The sequence below is a fragment of the Sceloporus undulatus genome, chromosome 1, assembly GCF_019175285.1.
Source record: "Sceloporus undulatus isolate JIND9_A2432 ecotype Alabama chromosome 1, SceUnd_v1.1, whole genome shotgun sequence".
NCBI lineage: Eukaryota > Metazoa > Chordata > Lepidosauria > Squamata > Phrynosomatidae > Sceloporus > Sceloporus undulatus.
The window spans coordinates 259,927,758-259,936,039 of NC_056522.1; the positions used below are offsets into that span (position 1 = coordinate 259,927,758).

At 40.2% G+C, this 8,282-nt stretch overlaps 1 pseudogene; it reads right to left on the bottom strand.

Moving 5' to 3' along the window:
• Positions 1–1,263: 1,263 nt before the first annotated feature.
• Positions 1,264–8,282, bottom strand: part of LOC121929483 — a 14,220-nt pseudogene continuing 7,201 nt past the window's right edge.

Sequence of the window (8,282 nt, forward strand, 5' to 3'; positions counted from 1 at the left end):
ATGATATGGCATTATAGATTGTCTTGACTTTCCTTTCTCTAGTATTGAAATTTGTTACCAGCATTGTTGCATTTTTTAAAAAAAAAAAATCCCAAATATTGTAAGGAAAATTGTGCAATTCACTCACATCTGTCCATTCTTGTGTCATTCTCTACATTACCAATGTGATGAAAGATTATACAAAAGTAATATTGACATGATTGTTCATATAATAATATCAAGATTCTCTTATGTGTTGTATTGATAAATATCTGCCTTTTGAGACAGTGCACAGAATAAAGAAAACAGCACCCCCCAATTTAGATCAGTTTGTGCAAGGGGGGGAAACCTACCAATGATGTGCAGCCAGATGGTTTGGAGAGGAGGATCGGTGGAGTCTCAGGGAAGGTTTCATTCCAGTCCATCTCCTGGTGTTATAAGCCAGTGTCTGGAATTCAGTTAATCAGTCAGCTTTGAACTTCAACCCTACTCTCTCTGTTTTGTTGCTTACTGCCATATGGATGTGCTTAGGTGCATACGCATATGATCCTTCAATCTTCTTATAACTTTGGGTGGTGTTTAGCATAGGGCCCAGACTAGATCCAGTTGAAAGATGACAGGGCCTGTGTGGGTGTCTCTTTATGGGGCCTTGGGCTGGTGGGCAATCATGGTCCTGCCCAATTTGGAGGGCGGCAGGTGACTCTGTCCCACTGCTGGGTGGCAGAGGAACCACTAAGTGACTTCTACTCACAAGGAATCCCCCATCCGTCACTCCAGATATAGCCAGCAGTTGTCAGTGGTCAGCAGTTGGGTTGACCAATACTTGGATGTAGAACCATGCTGGGGACAAGCTTCTTCAGCTGCAACCAATAAAGGTGCGGTTCCTATTATGCTAATGATTATGGTTTATATCTTATTGACAAGTGAGATTGCACTTGCCAATGAGTTCACAAAGGATAAGGCGAATATATTTTCCTTTAGGTAGTCTACTTAAAATAGATTGTGGGGGGTGAGCTTGCCTTTTAGTGCTGTGCTCCCAGGTTTTGGATAATGAACAAGACTTTCCTTTTAGAATTTCTGCCTCCCCACCCCCAAGTTGTGAGCCTGTAACCTTAGTGGACCTACTGCAAGAAAGAGACCCTTGATTGGGGGGCAGAAGCCTATTCACCCTTTTGGCAGTGCAATAAGCCCTGGGATGGGTCAGCTTAGGCATTATTTATTTACCTCTACTTTGAGATCTGAGGGAGATGTATACTAAAACAAATGAAACACAGAACAGTGTAAATCATTACAAAATATTTTAATGGCTCAAATGCTTTAAGGAATTAAAAAGACAAATTAAAACTAATTAAGATAGTTTAAAACATATTAAAACTATGTACATGAGAGGGTTGTGAAAAACCATTTAGGGCCCAAAGGCTTTAGTGAGCAACCATGTTTTCACATGGTGCTAAAATGACAGCATCGTAGGTGCCTGTTGGCCCTCCAAGGAGAGGATGTTCCACATCTGAGAGGCCACACCAGAGAAGCTCCAGGAATTGTTTACTACCAGGCTAACCTCATCTTGTTTGATGAACAGGACAGGCTTGTTAAGAGGTAAGTCCTTCAGCATGGTACATTTTCCCTATCTTTACCAACCCAAAATTGACAAAGCTAGATCAAGATGACCTAAACATGCATACCCCATTGCCAGTTCAAATTTATTTTTGTGTGCCTTCAAAAATGTTCTTGTTTCCTTGAGTTAGATTTTGTCCCAGTCACAGCTTTGCTTTTCCTGCCATAGCTTCATACCTAAGGCTGTTTTTAAACAGTAATGATAAGATTTTATGTTGCTGTTTTTTTAAAAAAAACAGTCGCACCAATACTATTTAATACTTGTGGGTGTTCAACATACCCAAGACCATTACAGTATATCTCTCTCTCTCTGTGTGTTCTAACCAAGTAGCAATTTCTTCATCTGAAAGACTTCATCAGAAGACCCTTTTCATAATATTATAGCATCCCAAGTTGGTCAAAAGGAAGCCCAACGTGACTGGCTTTTCCCAATCATTGGATTGAACTACTGTTGTCCTCTATGTATCATGCAAGGCTTCCACAAGCAAGTTAGGAAGAGGGAGATCACCTACACAGAAACTGTATGGGGACGTTACAGGCCTTGCACCCAGCATTTCAAATGCCCAACATTCAAAGTTTGCTCTGTCAGGTGTACAATTAAGAAGAAAATTAATCTGCTTGTAAATCCAAAAACCAGGTCTACAGAAGAGTCTGAAGGGAAGCATTTCCTTTACTGAGGTCGAATTTTCATGTCTGTATATTTGTAAGAATAATGGTGTCCTTTTCCAGAAGCCCAGTTGATGCCATTAGCGTAAGAGGTGTGTTCTCCTCTGAGGTACAGGCCATTCAGGTTGGATGAGTGGCAAACAGTATACCACCAGGCTCCCTTATACATCACAGCACAACTTCCTGCTTCATGGACATCATTGTCTTTGTCTCGTGTGGAAAATGCATGGTCCCTGTGACCTGAAAATGAATCACCTGAAAGGGAAAGAAAAAGGGAAAGCCCTATATAAATTTTGGCACTATTCAAAACCAATTCAGTATGTGCTATGGATGTGATGAAAATGAAAACTCATTCTTAGGAAGTTTTAAGCAAAGGATCAAAACAAAGGAGATAGTTTGCTTGCAAAATATTGCAATTTCAGTTCCTGTCTTTCCCTGAAGTTTTGAGAAAGACCCCTTTCTGTGACCAGGAAGACCCACTGCCAGTCCATATAGACTAGGTTATGGAAGCCTTTGAGGTGGAAGGAGTGGGAAACCATGTTCCTCACTTGAACTTAGTGGAGCTAGACATACATCTAACATATGGCTTCTCCCTGAAAACCTTGATTCATGGACAAGCAAATTTGTTTTCTTGGAAGCTCTGAGGTACTTGTTACCAAAGTCCAGTTTGAAAGGGAATTCCTTTTATAAGATAAGCAACTCCCCTCCCCCCAATGGTGACTGTGGTGACAACAGAGGACCCTTACATGGAAGAGAACAAAAATCGACAGGGATCATATGTTGCCCACCCCGTATACACCATAGTAAGGTAGGAGGACCAATGTCTCATATAAAGGTGCTTAACATGAGCATCATTGTGCCATTACACAATTCTAAAGGGTCATTAGATTTTGAACACTGCATGCATTTCTGGTCATGTCATTTTAGAGAAGAATACTACAAAACAGGAAAAGCTCCACAAAAGGCACCAGATAACTCAGCCTCAGAAGCTTACCATAACTTTTCTATTAACAAAGGCTAAAGTAGGAGTTGCCAAGTCATGGCATTTGGGCTAGATTGCAATACCTAGTTTCTCTTTAATTTGTCATGCTGCCCAGGGCTGATGAGAACTACAGTCCAAAAATATTTCGAGTGCCATATATTGCTTACTGCTGGATTACAGGTTTGGGATGCTTTTGTTTAGAATCAAAAGATAACTCAAGATGATATAGAACTAAAAATTATACTTGTAAGCACATTATGAATTATAAGCAGATAATGGCTAAAATTCTGCATTAAGAGGCATAGATATGGTGATGGAGCTCTGTCATCATAGTAACCTCTCCTGATGGTACTCTAAACCTACATTTATAGCCAGACAGCCACCCAAACAGAAGGATTTCTGAGATGTTGGAGAGGAGGCCAGTGGGTGATGATGTGCCCAGCCATCTGGAGAGAACTGGATATGTCATTGTTTAGCAACCTGCTTTTCAGTGCCTTGGAAATATTTCTGAGGGAGGGCTACCTGGCTTCAAGTATAGGTTTTGGGAGGCACTTTTGGCTCGTGCAATGGTGCAATGTTCCTAATCATGAATTCCAATAATTCCAATGTTGCAAGTCCAGTTTATGTCATTGTAAATACTAAACAAGGATGCCAGTCAACATTTATGAAGCTATTTCACTTTTCTACTCACTTAGTGGCTTACATATTGCAGAGAAGCTACAAAAGAACCAAATAAAGCATTTGACTTATAAGAACTTGAGAGTCATCTCATCAAATTGGGTTTGGCCAGCTCAAAAGCAGTTGTCAGCGACTTCCATGTCATTGGGGTGGAGAAACTGCTTTGGCTTTTATTCTGATAATGAAATCCAAACAAGTGTATGCCCTAGTCCTCTGTTGGAGGCATGTCTGGGCTTCTGGTGCTTTCTTCAGTACATCCAGATAATACACATCCACAACCTCAATCTCCCAGCCTTTTGCTTTTACTAATACCAGGAGGCACAACCCAAAGGGGGTGAGGATCTGAGGTCAGTTCTTCTCCTAAGAGGGCAGACTTTCCTCTGTTACAACTGCAGCTATAAAGAAATATTACATCATTGTTGTCATGTTGTTATTATGTGACTTCCAGTCAACCCAAGCTTGCAGTAACCCTATTGTAGGGTTTTCTTTGCAAGATTTATTCAGAGGAGTTTTGGTATTGCCTTCCTCTGAGGCTGAGAGAGTATGATTTTCTGAAGATCATCCAGTGGGTTTCCATGGCTGAGCAGAGATTGATCCTCCAGAATTCTAGTCCAATAATGAAACCACTAAAGCACACTGGCTCACATTTATGTATACGAAACGTAATTATAGAATTCACTATGCACAATGTGGCACTGAATGGTTAGAACCTCATCTATGTTTTTCAAAGCTTTCAAACACATTTATGGGGGATAGGACATAACCATTAGGGGCAATGACACCTCAAGATGTTGCAAATCCAAAAACAAGTCTGTTTCCTTGAGTTGGATTTTGTCCCAGTCACAGCTTTGCTCTTCCTGTCATAGCTTCAGATCTAAGGCTGAATGTTGTAATTGTTTTTAAACAAGCAGTTGCACCAATATTATTTAATACTTGTGGGTGTTCAACATACCCCAGGATCATTACAGAATCAGTGTGTGAGAGCGTGTGGTGTGTTAGCAATTTCTTCATCTGAAAGATTTCCTCATAAGAAGACCCTTTTCATAACATTATAGCATTCCAAATTGGACAAAAGGAAGCCCAACGCAAGAGACTGGCTTTTCCCAATCATTGGACTGAACTGCTGTTGTCCTCTATGTATGATGCAAGGCTTCCACAAGCCAGTTAGGAAGAGGGAGATCACCTACACAGAAACTGTATGGGGACGTTATAGGCCTTGCATCCAGCATTTCAAATGCCCAACATTCAAAGTTTGCTCTGTCAGGTGCACAATTAAGAAGAAAATTAACCTGCTTGTATATTCAAGAACCAGGTTTATAGAAGAGTCTGAAAAGAAGTGTTTCCTTTACTGAGGTCGAATTTTCATGTCTGTATATTTGTAAGAATAATGATGTCCTTTTCCAGAAGCCCAGTTGATGCCATTAGCGTAAGAGGTGTGTTCTCCTCCGAGGTACAGGCCATTCAGGTTGGATGAGTGACAAGCACTATACCACCAACCTCCCTTAAAAGACACAGCACAGCTTATTGTTTCATGGGTATCGTTATCTTTGTCTTGTGTGGAAAATGCATGGTCCCTGTGACCTGAAAATGAATCACCTGAAATGGAAAGAAAAAGGGGAAACCCTATATAAATTTTGGGACTGTTCAAAACCAACTCAGTATGTGTAATGGATGTGATGAAAATGAAAACTCATTCTTAGGAAGTTTTATGCAAGAGATCAAAACAAAAGAGATTGTTTGCATGCAGAAAGTTTTATGATCAGTTCCTGTCTTTCCCTGAAGGTTTGAGGAAGACCCCTTCTGGGACCAGGAAGATCCACGGCCAGTCCATATAGACTAGGGTATGGGAAAGAAACCTTTGAGGTGGAAGGAGTGGAAAGCCATGTTCCTCACTTCAACTTACAGGGGCTAGACATACATCTAACATATGGCTTCTTCCAGAAAACCTTGATTCATGGACAAGCAAATTAGTTTTTTTGGAAGCCCTGAGCTGCTTGTTAAGCAGCCCCCCCACTCATAGTGGCTGTGGAGACAAGAGGGAACACTTACAAGGAAGAGAACAAAAACATACAGGGATCATATGTTGCCCACCCAGGAATACACCATAGTGAGCTAGGGGGCCCAATGTCTCATATAAACACGCTTTATGGCATTGTGCCATTAAACTACTCTAAAGTGCAATTCGATTTTGAATACTGCATGCATTTCTGGTCATGTCATTTTAGACAAGAATACCACAAGACTGGAAAAGCTCCAGAAAAGGCACCTAGGATTATTAGGCCTCAGGAGCTTACCTTAACCTCTCTATTAACAAAGGCTAAAGCAGGAGTTGCCAAGTCATGGCATTTGGGCTAGATTGCAGTACCCATTCTCTCTTGCAATGGTGCAGTGATTCTGCTCTTGCAATGGTGCAATGATCCTAATCATGAATTTCAATAATTCCAATATTGTAAGTACAGTTTATGTCATTGTAAATACTAAACAGGATGCCAGTCAGCATTTATAAAGCTATCTTACTTTTCTGCCCACTTAGTGGCTTACAAACTGAAGAAACAACAAAAGGACCAAATAATCCATTGACTTATAACATAAGAACTTGAGAGTCATCTCATCAAATTGGGTTTGGCCAGCTCAAAAGCAGTCGTCAGTGATTTCAATGTCAGTGGAGTGGTGAAACTGCTTTGACTTTTATTCTGATAATAAAACTTGAACTAGTGTATGCCCTAGAGCTTGCACTGCTGGAGGCATGTCTGGGCTTCTGGTGCTTTCTTCAGTACATCCAGATAATATACATCCACAACCTCAATCTCCCAGCCTTTTGCTTTTACTAATACCAGGAGGCACAACCCAAAGGGGGTGAGGATCTGAGGTCAGTTCTCCTTCTAAGAGGGAAGACTTTCCTCTGTTACAACTGCAGCTATAAAGAAATATTCCTTCATTGTTGTCATGTTGTTATTATGTGATTTCCAGTCAACTCCAACTTGCAGTTACCCTATTGTAGGGTTTTCTTTGCAAGATTTATTCAGAGGAGTTTTGCTATTGCCTTCCTCTGAGGCTGAGAGAGTATGATTTTCCGAAGGTCACCCAGTGGGTTTCCATGGCTGAGCAGAGATTGATCCTCCAGAATTCTAGTCCAGCAATGAAACCACTAAAGCACACTGGCTCACATTTATGTATATGAAACATAATTATAGAATTCACTATGCACAATGTGGCACTGAATGGTTAGAACCTCATCTATGTTTTTCAAAGCTTTCAAACACATTTATGGAGGATAGGACATAACCATCAGGGGCAATGAGGTGTATGTACACCGCTATGATCTAAAAAAGGAATAGCGGTATATAAATAAAAATTATTATTATTATTATTATTGTTATTATTATTATTATTATTAATGACACCTCAAGAAGTTGCACTAAAATTACATACTTGTTGCAGTAAAATTACATTCTTCTTTCTCCACATCTTTATCAGTAGTTGCTACAGAGACACTTTGTGTTTAAAAGTGTAACTCACCCATGTTGCCATCTAAATAAGAGCCCACTGATAGTCTGTAGTTTTCTTTCTCGCTTGATATTTTGAAACTACTGTATGTTGCAAAGGTTCTAGAGTCATTGAAATCTTTCACATCAATCCGCAGCTGCTGTGTTCCTGATGAGAGATGTCACAGAATAAATATTGTGGATTGGATTAGTTGGTTGTAATATTCGTTTTTAATCTTTACAGTGTACGGTTACTCGGGATGATACGAAATACCAGGTTACGAAATTTTCGGGATACGAAACAAATTCCATAGGAAACATTGTTCCGGGTTTACGAAATGTTTTTTTTCGGGTTTTTGTTACGAAAAAATTTTGTGCTTTCTTTTTTTCGGCTTTTTCACACGGAATTTTTTCGCGGCTTCTAATAATCGCGGCTGGGCTTTTCCCCCTTAGCGCCTTATGGCAATTCGGCTTCTTTCCGAAGGCTTCTTTCCTTTTTTCGGGTTACGAACGGTTGCCACGGAAGAATTCATTTCGTTAACCCGAAGGGCCACCACTCATACTGTATTACTGTTTTAATATTGTTTTAAGGGGTTGTGGTACTGGTTACTGGGTTCGGGGTGGTGGGGGGTTAGGGGTTACTAGTATATAGGTTGTATTTTAACTTGTTGTACGCCCGCTTTGATGCTTGGGCAAAAAAGCAGGATAGAAATAAAAATATTATTCTTATTCTTATTTAAATTTATTACTCTTTTTTATTACTCTTTCATTCCCATATCTTTGACTTGACATGACACACTCTCCCATTATGAAACCTGTAACAGTAGTTTTCTTTCTCCAGGTGTGATCTTAAACACGGTTTCTCTTATATGGGTGCA